The 20,187-nt window shown below is 39.8% G+C and overlaps 2 pseudogenes across 2 annotated transcripts; both read right to left on the bottom strand.

Moving 5' to 3' along the window:
- Nucleotides 1–1,390: 1,390 nt before the first annotated feature.
- AT3G29618 lies at nucleotides 1,391–2,745 on the bottom strand (annotated as a pseudogene; the record flags this gene model as incomplete). The annotated part of the gene is made up of 1 exon: nucleotides 1,391–2,745.
- Nucleotides 2,746–11,383: 8,638 nt separating this feature from the next.
- AT3G29615 lies at nucleotides 11,384–19,557 on the bottom strand (annotated as a pseudogene; the record flags this gene model as incomplete). The annotated part of the gene is made up of 1 exon: nucleotides 11,384–19,557.
- Between the last annotated feature and the right edge of the window lie 630 nt (nucleotides 19,558–20,187).

Genomic DNA, 20,187 nt, shown 5'->3' with positions numbered 1-20,187 from the left:
GATTCACTTGATAACCCCATCGTATTTGGGTTTCAGCTGCTCATAGGAGTCAGCTTTTGGGATGGATGACTATGTTCAAGAAGAGATTCCATAGTGGTCACCATCAACGCGGAAGTAGATAGACTTTGTTTTCAAATTGATTTTAAACATTTTAGTTTTGTCCAATAATTTGATTTTATAAATACTATTCAGATTCTTAAATAATTATGAATAAAAGTTTCAAATTAATATGATCATTAAAACCAATTAAATTGTTTTTGTTTAAATTAATTTACTAAGAAATTAGTTGAATTTTGTTTTGTAGAAAATAGTTTTCTACAAAATAACTGTAGAAAATTGGTTGGATTTTGTTAATAGGAAAATGAAAGAAAATATTTTTCCTACCAAAAATCAGTCAACAATTGCTATTGTTTTCTTACTACCGCTTCTTACGAGATTTATGAACTAAATTATTCTGGTATCAAATTCCTTTGATTTTCTTCCACTCTTCATTCCGTACAAGACATTTCAAATGTTATGACTTTCTTAAAATATGAGTTACATGTCTTCTTTCAGTTTAAACATGTTATATTTTGAAACTAAACAAAAAAATAAAATAAGAAAAAATAAAGATGACTTGAAAAACAATGATGAGATTATAAAAATGAAACAAAATACTATATAGACTAATATTAATAAAAGAACTCTTAGAAAAATGAAATTTAAATTTTAAACATATTTGCAAAGAGGAAATTTAAACATATATCGAATTGAAGAATTAATTGTATTATACATCTTTTCTTTTTAATATAAGATATTATATCACATAACTATTTCATATGTATTTTAATAAAACCAAAAAAAAAAGTTTAATTATCAAACATATATCGGGCGTAGCCCGGATTATCCTCTAGTCCTCTCTTAATACTTGATCAAATTGTTCATTCTCATCCATTCTTAGATTTGGTTCAACATCATTGTTAACTTCAACATGCAATACACTTCAAACTATTTCTTCAATCACATCCTCAAAATAACACTCTAGATCTTCATCATCTCGAGTATGATTTGGTGTTTACGTCTTTGGAATGAGAAGCCTCATCTACATTTATCTTCCTTCAAATCTTCTCAATCAACTTCGCATCTGTTACTTCTCCTTTCGATTACTTCAAAAATAGTGAATACACTTCTTCATCTTCTTCGTTAGAATTCCAAAGTACATATTCTCTGATACTATTATATTACCCATCATACGTAAAACATAGTATTAGGAATTATAAAGTACCTCCCCCAGTTGCCCAATTATCTTCTCAACGACATGGTAGAAAAGGTCATTCTATACCTTCATTGGTAGGGAATGGGTACTCGTTTCCTCAATCAAATGGATCCAAATATTGTCCACTTGGTATCAGTTCCAAAGATTTTCTATGTTTGGCAAACCACTCCGCTATCTTTCCCACTATTGCATCTATCAATTGTAATAGGGAGTAGTTCCTTACTTTCTCTAAAACACCATTTACAGATTCAACCGAATTGCTTGTGTCTCTGTTGTATTTTTCTCCTCCAAAATAACATCTACCACATTTGTCACATCCGCATAATCATCTAGATATATACGTGTTGAAGGATATGTAGTCGAAAAAACTTCATAAAACCTTAAGAACTCCGCCTCCGTATAAGCTCGAGCACATTCCCTAAATGTTTTTGCACTTATGCCTTTTTTACTCTATAAACATTCAGTTTCACGTTTTGAGACAAATGGTAGATGCAATGTCCATAGTGGCACAACGGATAGACGTCGGCTATTGTCTTGATGAGACTTTGGTTTCTATTCGAAACAAACATAATTTCATGATAATCCGGTATAATCGATTTGAGCTTCTTGAGAAACCAAGTCTAACTATCGTTTTTCTCACCATCAACTACACCAAAAGCAGTAAGATAATGACAAACCAAGGAGAGGCACACCGACTATGAACGGGATCTTGAGTCGTAGCAACAATTAGGATTCCACCATAAGCAGTCTTCATATGAGTTCCATCCAAAATTATGACTTTTCTCATAAGTCGAAAGCCTTCAATGGAAGATCCTAAAGCAAAAAACAAGTAGTTAAACTTATTTTCCTCATCCACTTCCACATACGAACCTGATTCATGATTCATCTTTTGTAACATGTACATATAATAATCAACAAACCTAAAACCTTCCTCTGGTGTACCTCTAATATCATTTGCAGCTTCTCTTTTTCCTCTCCACGCGGTAGAATATGAGACTTGCACACGAAATCTTCCTTGAACCAAGTCAATAAGATTTTTAGAGTTGGAGTGACAATTTATCCCGGATAATCTTTGGCTAATAATGAAACAACCATAGTCGGTGTGCCCCTCCTTTTACTTTGCCCTATAGTTGTACTTGACCGAGATCATGAATGAATCCTTTCGTATAGAATAAGGCTTAGACATGCCACCACATATCTGGGATACCAATCACATCCATTATATGCTTCTGAACATGCCACCACATATCTTAACGGCTATATTTCATTACAAAAAACTCAAAGACATTGTTATGTCCATCCTTTTCAAGTAAACTTTGGATTGCTTCTTTGCTTCCAAATTCTTGGCCTATTGTAATTTCAAGCTTATCATCCCATAAAATTGGTCCACGCACATTTTCTTCTAAATATATATCCTTATTCTCCACCACAACCTCTGATGGTTCTCCTACATACATAGCAAGGACAGCACCACCAATCTCATCCGTTCCAACAATTAGAGATGTATCTTCATTATTTACAACATTTTGTCTAACCAAATCCTCTCTTAATATTTTATCAAATCGTTCATTCTCATTCATCCTCATATTTGATTCAACATGCAATATACTTCTAAATCCTTCTTCATTCACATCCTCAAAATAACACTCTAGATCTTCATTATCCCGAATATAATTTGGTCTTAGCTTACGTCCTTGGAATGAGAAGGGAAAGTAACTCACTTTAAGCTTTGTCGAAGTCTCATCTACATTTCTCTTCATGCGAATCTTCTCAATCAACTTCGCATATGTTACCTCTCCTTTCAATTTCTTCAAATGAATGTCTTATTTTTTTTTTTATGTGAATTTTGTATCAGTCAGTTACTGTATAAGATAAACCAACTTTATTCGGGAGGGGAAAATCATGAGTGTACGTGCGGGTCCATTGGATAATCTGTGTTTTGTCCATTGATCGTTTGCCACGTCTATGCATAGGTAGTTTGAACGGTGTGGATTTAATGAGTAGAGGAAGGGTTGTGTGGTTTTTGAAACAAAGGAGTCCGACTTGAGCTCATTGGATTCTAAAACATCTGGAGATAAGTATGGAATTTTTTTTTTGTTTTTTTTGTTAAAGGCACAAAAATAAGAATATGCTTTGGATAAGACTTATAAAATAATATTGTTTTGATTCTATATTTCTAACATAGTTTAAACAAAAAAAAATATGGTAAGGCTAATTATTCCTCTCCTCTGACATTTTGGAGATGGGACTTGCTTGTAACGCCATTGTTTTCATCATAAGTATTGTCTTCTACGTAGAAACTCCAGATAGATACACAGTTTTCATCAGCTAAAACACCAGATAGATACGGGTTTTGAAACAAATAGGTTGAGTCAAAATTTTGGAGCATATGCAAAAGTGAACAATATGAAAGGTGAAGTTTCTTTAGAAATGACTTGATGAAAAAGGTTTAAGACACCTTCTCACTTTTAGATGAGAAACAAGGTATGTTGTATCTTATTTACCTTGAGTTTCTACTCTTTCTTCATGTTTTTTAGGTTGACAAATGTTGTTTACAAAATGCCTATTTTGTCAAGTTGCTAAAATTCATATTAATCTTTAAAAGTATTTTAATTTGAAATACATATGAAATACTTTTTAATACATAAGTTTTATTTTGAATTAAACCGTATAGTAAAGTTTCGAATGATGACATTTATTTACAAGAACTTGTACCTCAGAAAATATATCACACATTTCTCTTGCTAAATTTGTTTTTCAGTTTTTTACAATATTATTATTCTTATTAAATTGAAGACATAAATAAAATTAATATTTTTATTATTATAAAATATTATTATTAGTATTAAATAACAATAAAAATAATTAAAGCCACATCATTATTGTAAAAAGAAAATGAAATGTTCGGTTAACAAAATGTTGTAATCTGTGTTTTTGTAGAAATATGAACATGAAAACCACTTCAAATGTTTAAGATACTAAAATTATCACTTTGATTGGTTATTATCAGATTTCAAAAGGTCCAGTCATGTTTGATGAAGAAATCGCCAAGTGTGACATAACATAGAGCATATTCTTCAAAGTAATTTTTTTGTTCCTTCATTATTATTCGTTATCCATTTTTGATAAACGATTTTAAAGTTTGAACTGTGGTGTCGGTGGTGTGAACATCGATCATCATGGTTTTTTCATTAATGTTTGTGTCAAAGATTTGAATAGCTAAAAAAGGATAATTAAATATCAATAGTAAAATAATAATTTCAAACATAAAAGTTGAAGAGAAAAGAAAATGAAGAGAGATATTTTATGGAGAGAGATTTTGCTAAATAAATTCAAGATACTCTCGATTAAAAAGAAAATAAAAATGAGAAGATGTAAAAATTGAGAGAGTGATTAATTAGGTGTAACAGAAGAAAATAAAAATGATAAGATGTAACTTTTTTGTTAAGCAAACTATTGTAGAATGTACAAATTGAGAGGGTGTCTATTAGGTTGAAGAGAGAGAACATGATGTTAAAGAAAGAAAAGATGCAACATTAAAACCTAGTCTAATATACTCGACAACAAGACATTATCACAACCAGAATCTTAAACACTTTGTTCCTTTTTTGGGTCATAATACATCAAAATCTTAAATATGTATTTTATTTTACGTTTTCTTAACTTTAGTTTTTGGAATATAACTTATAGATCCAATCATGGATGATGTTGGCTTTACCTAGTCTCTACCATTATACATCATCACTACGACACATGTCAAACAAGTTGTAACAATATTCTACTAAAACCTTTTGAAACCTTAAGAGATAGGACCGCAACAAAAAAGTTGAAATGGCCAAAAGTGTGTCGATCTCTTTGTTGCTAATGAGTTTTGTGAGTAAAATTTCTTTGGCACACGTTTTTTCTTATTGACGATCTCTTTATAATGTTGAAAAGAAACTATTACCTTGCCAAAAACAAAATAGTGTCCTAATATGTTTAAGATATTTGATACATGTGAAATACAGTTTCATACATAAAGTTTATCTTGAATTAAAACTTATATTAAAGTTTCGAATAGGGGTGGGTATTTCAACCGAACCAAACAAAACTGAACTGAACAACCAAACCCAAACCGATCCAAACCAAATGTAACACCCATGAACCAGAAAATCGGTTAGGATTGTGTTTAAATCGCCCGATTTAATCGGTTGGATTAATAGAAACCCTAAAGTATGCCTATAAAAGAAGGAAATACGAAATTAGAGCTTTGTTAGCCACTTTTCGTTCTGTAAAGGAGAAAAAGAGAGAGAATAAGAAGGACCAGAATCGTTAGGGTTTGGGAGGAAACAGTTTCGACATATCAAATCATTGTCAAATGTAACAAAATTTAGTATAGTTATTTCCAAGTCTTTTATCGTCATTCTCAATTTTACAGAAGTGGATTTGGATTTAAACTCGTTGAGTTATTCGCAGTTTCGTGAGACACGTTTTCTAAGACGCGAGTTAGGACCAGCGGGGGATTGTAACTGAGATCTTCCTCTTGTCTGATTTCCGATCGGCACAAAATTTTGTCAAAAACTTCGTGACGTCTACGGCTAGCTTTTCACTGGAGGGATTTGATAGTCAACGGTTGGTTTTTAGTTTAGGGTTTCGTCTTTGAAACTGTTTGTTTTTTATTTTTATGTCCCGTTTGCTTCAAGGTGTCTTTTGGTTGTGTAACTTATTGTAAGAAGAAGCAAAACCAAAAGAAAAACCTTGAATCAAACTGGATATAAAAATAAAAAACAAACAGTCTCAAAGACGAAACTGTGAACTAAAAAACCAACCGTTTACTAACAAATCCCTCCGGTAAAAAGCTACCCTAAGACATCACGAAGCGTCCCACAAAATCTTGTGCCGATCTAAAAGCAGACAAGACCACGATCTCAGTTACAATCCCCGCTGGTCCTAACTCCCGTCACAAAACTGCGAATAACTCAAAGATTTTGAATCCAAATCCACTTCTGTAAAATGAAGAATGACTATAAAAGACTTGGGAATAACTCTACCAAATTTTGTTACCTTTGATAACGATTTGATATGTCGAAACAGTTTCCTCCCAAACCCTAACGATTCTGGTTCTTCTCCTTCTCTCACTTTTTCTCCTTTACAAAACGAAAAGTGGCTAACCAAATCCCAAATTTCGAGTTTCCTTCTTTTATAGGCACACTCTAGGGTTTCCATTAAACTAACCGATTAAATAAGGCGATTTAAACACAACCCTAATATATTTTCCGGTTCACGGGTGTTACAATTCTCCTCCACTAACATAGATTCGTCCTCGAATCTAGCTTCACTCTTCCACTCCGAAGAACTCCGTGCAACCGTCACTACGGTCTGCACTCCCTCCAACCCGATCCTTCTAGGTCTCTCTATCCAGTCGATATACTCATGATTAAATAGTTATTATTGCTCACAACTCTCTCTCCACTCTCATACCGCAGTCTTTGAGCATAAACCGTCACTCTCGGGCCTCGAACTACGATATCTCGGGTATTGATGTGTGTTTTATTTTTCCTCAGGCTTTTACCTGAAAGACCACACGACTACTGCAAATGCACAGTATATTGGAGTAGTATTTGAGGATCGAATCCACAGGAGTGTAGGTATAAGGAAGAATTCAAGTTAGTTAACCTAGATCAAGACAAACGAAAGAGTGGGGGTTGTTGTATACAGTGAAATAAGTAAAGAATGCAGTAAAAGTAATAAAGCAATAAAAGAAAACTAAGAAAAGGCAATAAAAGTAAATGTCAATAAGAAAAGCGGTGTAAAACAAGTAAAACGAAACGCTAGGTCATCGGGAGTTTTTTGCGGGCATCATATTTCAATCAATAAGTTATAGATTCCAATTCAGGTGATAACATGGTTAGGTTTGTTTATTTCCAAATTCTCGGACATACGAAACTCTATCAAGACCAGCTAACCCTAACGGTTAGTAGGTGAAAGCCGACTATTATCACTAATATCTTGCGTACTTAGTTACCCTATCGGTTAGTAGGTGCTAACATGGTTTCAAAATATAAGATCAAAGCATTAAGTTCAAATTCGATTCTAGTCCATAAGTCTCTATCACTCTGCGGGTGTGCAACGGTTATAGTTCTTTATTCAGTTGAGCATTCAAACAAGATTTTGCCAAGGAATGAAATACCTAAGGTCAAATACTAGGTGGCGTTCCGGACATACAAGCATTAAGATTTAACTCAACTAGAAAGAATAATGGAAACGATCAAACAAAACCATAGAAACAGCCAACCTAAATCAGATCTAAAGTCCCCATGAATACCCTTTGAAACCCCCCTAAAACCTAACTAGAGATCTACTCACACATACTCAAAAAACACGACATCATATGAATAAGAAATTGCATAAAAGAGAGTATGAATATAGAAAAGGGTTTAGAGATCTTCTCAGGAAATCCAAAGCTTGATAAATCTTCTTCCTTTTACAAGAAGAGAATAGAGAATTGAGAATTGAAGAGAAAAAGAGAGATTTAAAGAAGAACAAGAGGAGGACGACTTTTTGGGGCGGTGAGAGGCGCAGGAGGCAGCCTATTTCGTGGGTGATCTTTTAGAGTTTCCCTTAAACTTGTATTTATTGGGCTTCATTAGGTCAAAGGGTGGAAACGTCCTTCCATTGATTAGTAAGTGATGGGCCAAGTTCTTGGGCTTCCTAGGGTTGCTGGAAGTCGGCGGCAAGAGGAAGGTAAGGTGTGGTTGTGCTCCCTAGTGGTCGGTGAAAGTCTAGAGGGGACGCCCAGGTTCAAGTCACCTTGGCCGGCGGTTTTAAATTGATCACTTTTAAAACCGCGATTCTAAGACATATCTTTACTCTTCGGGCCATAACTTCTGACCGGCTTCATGGATTGCTTTGATTCGACTTCGACGTTAATTTTGACTCTTCTATCTTTCCAATTACATAGAGATACCCTCATGCCGAGATCGGGAAGATATTAGACGGATGTGAAATATCTGAGGCACAGAAACTGTCTTAAAACGGATTTTGGTCGACTTCTACTACTTTTTGCATGAAAACTCATAATTCTTCCTTGAAGCTCAAATATTTGAAATATGCCTTGAAGTATCCTTTAACTCTTGATTTCTCCATGAAAAACCTAATAAAAATATGGTAAAAGTGGGCGAAAATACGATGTTATGAACTCCCCCAGACTTAGACTTTGCTTGTCCACAAGCAAACAACAAAGCCAAGCTGGTGGAGAGATTTGAAAAAGCCGAAACTCTCCTACTATCAGAGACCATGTCCTAAAAGATATCTTGCAGATGCATAGAGACAAAGACATCACGTTAAAACATTCTCACTATAGACTCAAAACGTTCGCAATCCTTATCCATCCGTCTCAGACCAACAAGAGAACTCAAGAATCTTGTCAGTTAACCCTCTACATTTATTAAAAGTTGGCGTGAGCTTTCTCACTAGAGGGTGTCATTCGGGGTAGATGACGCTTGGTATGAAAGGGGTTTTTGGTGTTTAAGTGGTGGAGTTAAAGTGTTTAGGATTACCGTATAGTCTCGAATGCAGGAGATGTTGCAAACCGCAAGAGCGAACGGATCGGTTGAGGTCCACAATTTCCAACCACTTCTTCTTTTTGAACAACTTCTTCTCCTTTACTTCTTTCTTACTTTCGGTTCCCCGAGACTTAGGTTTTTCCGAGGGGGCTCTCTTCTCTAATTGGCTCATCTCTCCCTTAGGTTTCCATTTCTTTCCATGGAACCATGTTACTAGACTCTCTTGGTTGTAATGTTTCCTTTCCTTTCTTTTTAATTTTTATTTTTCTTTTCTCTTTTTTTTTTTTTTTTTTTTTTTTGGAAGGGCAAACAGAACTTCTAAACACCGTGTCTAATGAGCATACCTTTTGAATTGGTTCCAAGGAAGAATAAACTCTTAGGCCGTTTTGTTGAAATCTTTTCTTTTACTTCCTTCTTCCGTCTTCGTGGCGGGAAATTGTGTTGTTCCTTTCTCTCCGACGTTTTTACACACATCTGCTAAATGAAAAAGGGAAAGAGAAATGCATGAGGCTTGAAAAGAGGATAGGATTTAAGGGTAGGAACCACTAAAAGTGAGTGGCCATTCTGGATCAGCAGAGCGTGGTAAAAAGGGATAAGAAGTCCTGAATGTATATGCTCGTTTCCCCGATCTAACACCCCTTCATGAGAAAGAATTAAGTTTAGGTTAAAGCATCCAAATAAAATAGGGTTAAACTCAGTTCAAACAGAGTCTCTGAGGTGAGACTTCAGGGTTTCCCCTAAACTTGTATGAACAATTCTTGGGTTCACCCTCTAGGGGGTGAATCCATTCATTCACCACCACCCACCCCCACCACCCCCCTTTAATTAACTAATTAGAATTTGACATGTCATCTATTTAAATAATAAATAAATTAAATCACAAAATTTAAATCTTAACCACTATTTTATTAACCCAAACCAAAATATAATTTCGTTTTAATCACAAAATCTAAACTCTAACCGCTATTTTATCAATCCAAACTGAAATATAATTTCGTTTTAATCACAAAATCAAAACCCTAACCGCTATTTTATCAATCCAAACCGAAATATAATTTCGTTTTAATCACAAAATCTAAACCCTAACCACTATTTTATCAACCCAAACCGAAATATAATTTCGTTTCAATCACAAAATCTAAATCCTAACCACTATTTTATCAACCCAAACCAAAATATAATTTTGTTTAATCACAAAATCTAAACCCTAACCACTATTTTATCAACCCAAACCAAAATATAATTTTGTTTAATCACAAAATATAAACCCTAATCACTATTTTATAAACTCAAACAAATAATTTCCTTAATTAAAATTCTATAGAATTTGTTTTCTCATTTTGTTTTGTTTTATTGATTTTAATTTATTTATTTTTTAAATAAATAACATGTCAAATTCTAATTGGTCATTAAAAAGGGGTGGATGAATGGATTCAGTCCTAGGGGTGAACCCAAGTATTTTCAACTTGTATTTTTAGGGCTTCATTAGGCCAAAGGGTAGAAACGTCCTTCCATTGATAAGTAAGTGATGGGCCAAGTTCTTATACGTGTATACCCGTGTTACGCGTATGATCTTGATTTTAATTTTTTATTAATAATATATTTGAATTTATCAAAAATTTATATTTATTTTACCAAATTGTGAATGCTTTTTTATTATAAGTAAGATTTTTGTCTTATTGTTTTTTAATTATATATGATTTCTTGCAGTAGATTGTTTACAGTTTGAGTATAATCGCTTTTATTGTTTTAAATATTTATCATTGATGCATTTTTCTAATGTTAAAATAATTTTTTATTATGTAATAAAAGAACTATATAATTTGTAATATTTTGTATTATTATTTAAAGATTAACTCCCCTTCTCGTTAAAGACATTAGTTTTTGTAACAACATTTATTATTAGTTCTAACTGTTTAATCTAAGTATTATGTGTATCAAATTGCTCAAACAAAAAAAATTGCAAATTTATTTGCTTACCAAACAATTCCCTCTAAATTTGGCAAACCACATTTATTGCATCGTAGAAGTATTTTTTTTCTTTCTAAATTACGCTCATAACCTTTCTAAGATAAGTATGTCCAACCGTTTCTTTCTAGGATGCCAACAATATATGCGTGGCAGAGAAATTTATCATCATTAGACTTTTTAAAGTGTTGTAAATTGTTGAACGAAGGATTCACACAATAGATTAGTTTAGAGAGGGAAAACAAATCTAGTAATTTCTCTTCATTAGGTATTCCATCCAAGACTCGATTACAAAAGAGGTTCTAATCTCTTATGAAATACATTAGGGTTTTGCTCAAGAACAGAGAAAGAATTAGGGTTTTTAGAAGGTATAGCTGCATCCGTGATGGATTGCCTACGTACCCTGTGAAGGGATTAAGCCATTTGTAGTTCTCTTTGGGTATAAAATTGTGTCTTTCTTGTGAGTATCCAAAGATATACCTTTTGTGAAGTCCCTGAGGCACTTTATATAGGGTCGTTAAACCGCCTCTCTAGCGATATTCTCAGAAAATTTCCATTTATCCTTAAAGTCGGTTCAGGAGGATAATCTTCCTAAGTATATTTTCCTTATTTTCGGAGGCTTCGGAAAGATTTCCTGATTCGACATTATCTTCAGATATTCTCCTTTATCATTTCAGAAAGTCCCAGAAATGATCCTATTATTCCGGAAATGATCCTTTGAGAATGAATGGTTTTTACAAGTCTTTGCCTCGGGTGTTCTTCAAGGCTCGGTGGTCGTTTGAGATGTAGCTTCGGGGCAAACTGAAAGGCCCCGATCCGGACTGCCTAAAGTCTGGACGAGTTCTCTCGACCCAAGCCACTAAGTGACTCGACCCTAACCGTTTATGAGGTTCTTTCCTAGTCTAATCCGTTCCATATGATTCCGTGGTTCAATATATGAGACGAATAGAGTAAACAAACAATCGGATACTTTATTGATTAAGCAAAGGATTCGATACAACCTATGAGTTTGCATATAAGCTATTACAAGTTATATAATCGATCCCTAGACTATCCGAACTATCACCACCCATCATCCCGGCCTAGAGTCTCTCGCGCCTAAGCCAAGTCCTTCCCACGATCACCATTCGTTCCTGAAAGTCATAGAGCCATAAGTAATCTCATTTACTTAGTCTTATGCAAGTCCATGCAAAGCTCTATATGCCATACACTACTCGGATCCGTGGAGAGGATTCAGAGAGGGGAAGATCGCGCATCAGTCCGGCCGATTCTCGGCAGGTCAGTTAAGACCCGCCGGTCCTCCGCCGAGCCGCATCCCCGCCTCAGCCGATCCCTACCCGGACCGAGTCTTGTGTAGGATGCACATGACCTGGATACTACCCAGCCCTCTAGTCGATCCTTTAAAGGATCCGACTACTAACTCACATCCTAGAACCCTTAGACTCAAAGTCTAGGATCCCTTACCTTCCTTCTCGAGGTTAGGTCGATCCGACCCTCCTTCTTTATTGCCGGCAACAGCCCGGCTACCGAATCCTAAGACTATTTATTCTCCCAAGAGGGAGAGAGTTTTAATGGTGAGTTTCTTGTTTTTTCGGTGTGTTGTGGTGAGTGGAATGGTCCTGGGCGCCCTTCCTTATATAGGGGGCGAATGGATGCTTCCCGAATCAACACATCCGTTCCTTGCACCTTTCCGAAGAGTTGCACCTTTCCGAAGAGTTGCGCCCTTCCGAAGAGTTGCGCCCTTCCGAAGAGTTGCACCTTTCCGAAGAGTTGTATCTCTTCGCCCATAACCGCCCAGCTAGTTCGTCACTCATCCAGCTACCTCGAGCTCAACCGTCACTCGTCCAGCTACCTTGAGCTCAACCGTCACACGTCCAGCTGCCCGAGGTGGACTGTCACTCGACCTGAGTAACCGTCACTCCTTCCAGCTGAGCTTGAGCTTTGGGCGAGCTGACCTAGCTGATTTCTTTACGATCCTAGCTTAGCCAGCATGATTTCCCCTTTGTCCGAGCTTATGGTCAGCTCCTTCTCACTTGTCCGAGACTCCACCTTCTTCTCTAGGACCAAGTCCTAGCCAACAATCCTATTGACGATCGCGGGCGTTACAAGTCTCTCCCCCTTGAATTGGATTCGTCCTCGAATCCGCATCAAGTTGATCTTTACCCATCTCCTTGAACCACTCCGGAAAATTGGCCTTCGTCTTATTCTCGGTTTCCCAAGTGTATTCTTCACGTCCTCCACAATTCCACAAGACTTTTAACAAATCCCTTGATTTTCCCCGAGTCCCTTTTGTCATTCGGTCCATGATCCGTACCGGCCATGCTTCCACCGTCATGTTCTCCTTTAACCCGGGAGGTACATCTTCCACGCTTTCTTCTTGATCACTTAAACACTTCCGTAATTGTGACACATGGAAGACGTTGTGAAACGCATTTAGTTTTGGAGGAAGGTCAAGTTTGTATGCCACCGCCCCTACTCGTTCGATCACCTTGTACGGGCCAACATACCTTGGGCTTAACTTTTTCCTTGAGGTGAATCGCCCTGCCCCTTTATAGGTCATCACCTTTAAGTACACCAAATCTCCTACTTGGAATTCCAATTCCTTTCGACGTTTGTTGGCGTAGCTTTTCTGTCGATTTTGGGCTTCCTTTAACTTGATTTTTAAGAACTTCATTTTCTCCGTGGTTTCATCCACGATCGTAGGTCCAAACAACCGACGTTCGCCCACAGGCGTCCAACACAACGGTGTTCTACAAGCTCGGCCATACAACGCCTCATAGGGAGACATATCAATACTAGCTTGAAAACTATTATTGTATGCAAACTCTACTAACCTTAGATATTTCTCCCAGTTTCCTCCCCAATCCAAGACGCATGCCCTCAACATGTCCTCGAGGGTTTGAATCGTTCGTTCGGACTGTCCGTCCGTCTGTGGGTGGTAGGCAGTACTTAGGTTCACTCGAGTTCCTAAGGCCTTTTGGAAAGCCTTCCAAAACTTTGACGTGAACCTTGTGTCTCGGTCTGACACTATACTAACCGGAATCCCATGTAACTGCACGATCTCGTCTATATACTTCTCGACAATGATTTCTGCTCCATCCTTATCCGAGATTGCCATGAAATGCGCAGATTTAGTCAATCGGTCTACCACAACCCATACTGCATTGTGTTTGGACTTGATCCCCGTTGGCAGTCCAGTGACGAAGTCCATCGTTATGTGGTCCTACTTCCATTCCGGTATAGGTAGGTTTTGTAACAACCCACTTGGTACTTGATGCTCCGCCTTGACCAGTTGACAAGTCGGGCACTTGGCCACCCATCTGGCCACGTCTTTCTTCATTCCTACCCAATGGTAGTACCTTCTAAGGTCGCGGTACATCTTGTTCGACCCAGGATAGATTGAGAACTTCGATTGATGCGTCTCTCTTAGGATCTCCTCCTTTAATGCCCTATCGTTCGGCACACATACTCGACCGTTCACCACGATTGTACCATTGTTCGAGGTTTGGTACTCGGTCTTGTTGTTTAGTGCCCATCCTTTTATCTCCTCGTCCCGTTCCTGAGCCAGCCGGATCCTACTAAGCAGGTCGGCCTGATCGGCGGCTCCCAACCCTAAGGGTTCAATTTCTTTAGACAAGGCATTCACATGCAATGTCCCCATCATGTTAACCAAGTCCACTTGGCTCCGTTCCGCCTCAACTTCTGAGCGCCTCCTACTCAGGGCGTCAGCGACTTGGTTGGCCTTGCCCGGATGGTACGCTATGTCCAAGTCATAATCCGCCACAAGTTCCATCCACCTTCTTTGCCTTAGATTCAACTCCGGCTAGGTGAATATGTACTTTAGGCTTTTGTGGTCAGTATAGATTTGAACTTTAGCACCATACAAGTATGATCGCCAAATCTTCAAGGCAAATACTATCGCGGCCATTTCTAAATCATGCGTAGGGTAGTTCTTCTCATGTTTCCCCAATTGCCATGATGCGTATGCGATAACACTCCCCTTTTGCATCAGTACGCATCCTAGTCCCACTATGGATGCGTCCGTATAAACCGTATAGGGCTCACCTTCCTCCGGTAAGACCAATACCGGTGCATTAGTCAACATGGCCTTTAACTCCACGAAGCTTTCCCGCACTCATCCGACCAGTTGAATGCGGTGTCTTCTCCGGTCAGTCGAGTCAAGGGTTGGGCCATGCTCGCAAAACTCATTACGAACCTTCGGTAATACCCCGCTAGTCCGAGAAAACTCCTAATCTCGGTGGCATTCCTTGGTCGTGGCCACTCCTTTATCGACCGTATTTTCTCCGGATCAACCGATACTCCTTGGTCCGAGATAACATGACCAAGAAAACCAACGCTCCTTTGCCAAAATGAGCATTTACTTAACTTCGCAAATAGCTCATGTTCCCTTAGCCGTTCCAGCACCGCCCTTAGATGTTCTTGGTGAGCTTCCCAAGATTTTGAGTAAACAAGGATGTCGTCAATGAAGATGATAACAAACTCGTCTAAGAAATCCCGGAATACCCCATTCATCATTTTCATGAAGGCTGCTGGTGTATTGGTCAATCCGAATGGCATGACCACAAACTCAAAGTGGTCGTACCTTGTCCGGAAAGCCATTTTCCTCACGTCCGTTGGCTCTATGGGAATTTGGTGATATCCTGAGGCCAAGTCGATTTTTGAAAACCACTGTGCACCTCCAAGTTGATCCATCAACTCATCTATCCGGGGTAAAGGATATTTGTTTTTCACCGTAACTTTATTCAATCCCCGATAGTCGATGCATAGCCTAAAGCTACCATCTTTCTTTTTCACAAACAGAACCGGCGCACCCCATGGTGAGCTACTCGGCCTGATGAATCCTTTATCCAACAACTCCTTCAACTGTTTCTTTAGCTCCGCCATTTCCGCCGGTGCCATCCGGTACGGAGCTTTTGATATGGGGGTTGTCCCGGGCTCGAGTTCTATCGTGAACGCGTCTGACCGGTCCGGTGGTACACCACTAACGGCCGCAAACACGTCCGAGAACTCGTTGACGATCGGAATGTTTTTCAACTCCGCACTCGCCCCCACTTCCTTGGTTGTGATCGTGGCTAAATATGCCTCACATCCTTTCCCGAGCATCCTTTCAGCCTGGATTGCCGAGATTACCAAGCTTCCCGAGGTTGTTCTTATTCCTTGAAATTTTAACATACCCTCGTCCCTCTCGAATTGTATCCGTCCTCGGTGACCATCTATGTGAGCCTTGTACTTCCCCAACCAGTCCATCCCTAAGATAACATCATGTTTCTTTAGTGGAACAATGATTAGGTCTGCATGCATATTGACACCGTTCACTACAACCGAGATGCCCCGAACAAGTCCGGTCGGATACATTGCATGTCCGTCGGCCGCTCGTACCATTCCATAATCGGTGTTTGGTTCTTTCCTGAACCCACCTGTTTTAACCAATTCCGGACTAACAAAACAATGTGTAGCCCCAGAATCAAATAGAGTGCGCGTTACTACGTCACCTACTCTCAAGGTCCCTACACATTCCCTTAGAATGCTGAGTACTTCCCCTTTCCCATATGCATGATGCAATGCAAATGCAGTTATTGAAATAATGAATAGGGAGTTGTGAGAACGTACCAGTGATCGCCCTGAAGTTTCCGGCATCGTTAGCTTCCTCCGACAACTCATAATCTCGCGATGCCACGGCTTGCCGCTTTGGGGGAGGCGGCAGTCCGTTTCCCCCGCGATTGTCCCTTTGTCCGGCCTGCTTCTCCGCAATCAACTTAGGGCACTCTCGCTTTAGATGTCCAGTCTTTCCGCAATAGAAACAAGTCCTTGTCTCTTCACCGAGAACCTTGGACTGTCCTGGTTCCATTCTCGGGTAACTTTGGATCGCATGGTCCTTGCTTCCACACTGGCCACATGCACCTATGGCCTTCCAGCAAGTTCCGTTGTGGCTCTTACCATAGGTCACGCATTCCCCGGTCTTAGCATCGGACTTGGTGTTATCCACCTTGTCAAATTTCCTTTTCTTATCTGCGGGTTTGGTGGATTGATTATTCCGGATCGGTGCTTTCTCCCGGTTCAAGTACCTCTCCTCCTCGATCCCTTCCTCAATCATTGCTGCCCTTTCAACCAATTCGGAAACCGAGTTGAATGTCCGGACCAAACAATAGTTGCGGATCTCTATCCTTAGTCCACGGATAAATCGGCGCACTTGAGCTTGTTCCTCCTCAAGTTCACGTCCCACATAACGCCTTAGGCGGTTAAATTCCTCATCATATTCACGCACCGTGCGGTTCCCTTGAACTAGGTCGAGGTACGCACATTCAAGCCTATCCCAAGCCTACGGTGGAAAGTACTTCTTGTTAAACTCGTCTTCGAAATCCGCAAAGGATCGGACCTCGTCCCCTCTGCGTTTCTCGACGGTTAACCACCAGTTATGGGCGTCTCCTTCAAGGAAGTGGACCGCAATGTCCCTTTGGTAATCCTCAAGGTAGCGGGTAGACTTGAAGTTCCTCTTGAGTCTACTCCTCCACTCATCAGCCACAATAGGGTCCGTACTGTCCATGAAGTGTCTCGTGCCCAGCCATGAGACATGTTCGAGAAGACTCAGATAGTCTCCCCTTTTCCGCCCATGATTCGGTTGCGGATTCACTTCCACAACTTCCGAGTCATCGTCCTTTTGGTTATCCACTCTTTGGACCACCGGATCTGCTACAACGGCCTTGGTTAATGTGGCTAGTTGCGCCATCATTCCTTTCATCAAATCCCACTGTTCTTGGGCCGTTGGAGTATTGTTCCGGTTATCCGTGCTGTCCCTTGCACCGCTACTCTCCGGTGCTTCCTCATTTATGGATTTCTTCCAGGCCTCAGGTCCGGCCGAGTCTGTCCCATCGAGCATCGTCCCGACTCTGGTTTTCTCGTTGATCATCGTTTCCTCCTCAACCAAAGTCTCCTCGACAATGCCCTTGTCCTTCTTACTCTTTCCCGTTTTGCTGCTCTTACCCATCTGCGAAACCTCCAAAGTTAATCCACATAACTCCGAGTAAAATCGCAAAAGAGTAAAGAACAACTACCGCGAGATTCTCAAGCCGACGAGTGGTGATACCCCTTAACCCAACACCTAGTCCTAGAACCAAGCATGCTCTGATACCGTTTATGAGGTTCTTTCCTATTCTAATCCGTTCCATATGATTCCGTGATTCAATATATGAGACGAATAGAGTAAACAAACAATCGGATACTTTATTGATTAAGCAAAGGATTCGATACAACCTATGAGTTTGCATATAAGCTATTACAAGTCATATAATCGATCCCTAGATTATCCGAACTATCACCACCCATCATCCCGGCCTTGAGTCTCTCGCGCCTAAGCCAAGTCCTTCCCACGATCACCATTCGTTCCTGAAAGTGATAGAGCCATAAGTAATCTCATTTACTTAGTCTTATGCAAGTCCATGCAAAGCTCTATATGCCATACACTACTCGGATCCGTGGAGAGGATTCAGAGAGGGGAAGATCGCGCATCAGTCCGGCCGATTCTCGGCAGGTCAGTTAAGACCCGCCGGTTCTCCGTCGAGCCGCGTCCCCGCCTCAGCCGATCCCTACGCGGACCCAGTCTTATGTAGGATGCATATGACCCGGATACTACCCAGCCCTCTAGTCGATCCTTTAAAGGATCCGACTACTAACTCACATCCTAGAACCCTTAGACACAAAGTCTAGGATCCCTTACCTTCCTTCTCGAGGTTAGGTCGATCCGACCCTCCTTCTTTATTGTCGGCCACAGCCCGGCTACCGAATCCTAAGACTATTTATTCTCCCAAGAGGGAAAGAGTTTTAATGGTGAGTTTCTTGTGTTTTCGGTGTGTTGTGGTGAATGGAATGGTCCTGGGCGCCCTTCCTTATATAGGGGGCGAATGGATGCTTCCCGAATCAACACATCCGTTCCTTGCACCTTTCCGAAGAGTTGCACCTTTCCGAAGAGTTGCGCCCTTCCGAAGAGTTGCACCTTTCCGAAGCGTTGTATCTCTTCGCCCATAACCGCCCAGCTAGTCCGTCATTTGTCCAGCTACCTCGAGCTCAACCGTCACTAGTCCAGCTACCTCGAGCTCAACCGTCACACGTCCAGCTGCCCGAGCTGGACTGTCACTCGACCTGAGTAACCGTCACTCCTTCCAGCTGAGTTGAGCTTTGGGCGAGCTGACCCAGCTGATTTCTTTACGATCCTAGCTTAGCATGCATGATTTCCCCTTTGTCCGAGCTTATGGTCAGCTCCTTCTCACTTGTCCGAGACTCCACCTTCTTCTCTCGGACCAAGTCCTAGCCAACGATCCTATTGAGGATCGTGGGCGTTACACAAACAGTATGTACCGGCTCGGGGCACGCTTGACACTTATCCATTGAGCTCAGTTGATTGTCCCCCAAGGCGATATAGATATTTTCGGTAGCGTTCTCGCGGTTAGCTCGGGCTGTGCTCATAGGATTACCACCCGAGCCATTCTATGAACTCTCCGATATAGTTGACCAAATAAGGTCCCGAGATGCTTTGTTCTAGCCTCGGGGCCTATCATATATTTAACCATAAGGTGATTGTTATTCTTATGAATGTTTGGCTCGGTCTTGCTTGTGGGGGAATCCGACCCCAACAGTTAGTCCCCCAGCTCGTTGGTTTAAGAGTTAATGCGACGAGCTTCATGAATGGTGTGACCGAACCAGCTGCTTTCGCATCTAAACTGACTGATTCATGTCTTTTTAGAGTAAGGCTTATTTGTTTGTTCCCGAACAATGTCTTTGTTTTGGATTTTATTCTGATTTTTTTTTTTTTTTTTTTTGATTTTTTTTTTAATGTAAAGACATGCGTGGATGGCTTTATCCACATTCTGAATGAATATTTTGGAATATTTCGATAAGAAACTTTGTCTTTCATACCCGAGGAGGTTGACAGGGGTACAAATTACCTGTGTCAAAGTTGGGTTTAGTATATTTTGTTACCCAGGTGATTGACTCGGTACCAGGTTATTTGGGATAACTGGATTTCTAAGCACTAAGACCAAAGCAGATAAAAAACTGTATTTTCCTGACACCAGTGTTTATGACAACAAGATTTTACTAGACTAAGTCGGAAGGACTTAAACGGCCGAGGCAAAAGCTTGGCACCAGTATTTATGGTAACTGGGTTTTAGTTTCCGAGTTGATCGGCTCGGTACCAGTTAGGACTGAGTTTTTGTAGGAGTGAATATATTGGAGCGTTTTCCGGTGAAGCTTTGTCTTTCATGCCCGAGGTGGTTAGCTCGGTACCAGTGTGTTTAGAGTAACTGGATTTTAGTAGACTTGAATACCCACGGTTACGACCCGATCTGATTAAGTCATTTACGAGCGTTTAGAAACTTATCTGGGGCATCGGTGTTAAGTATAACC

This window comes from Arabidopsis thaliana, chromosome 3 (assembly GCF_000001735.4).
Source record: "Arabidopsis thaliana chromosome 3, partial sequence".
NCBI lineage: Eukaryota > Viridiplantae > Streptophyta > Magnoliopsida > Brassicales > Brassicaceae > Arabidopsis > Arabidopsis thaliana.
The sequence above is the reverse complement of the archived record's forward strand: the minus strand, read 5'-3'. Positions and strand labels throughout refer to the sequence as shown.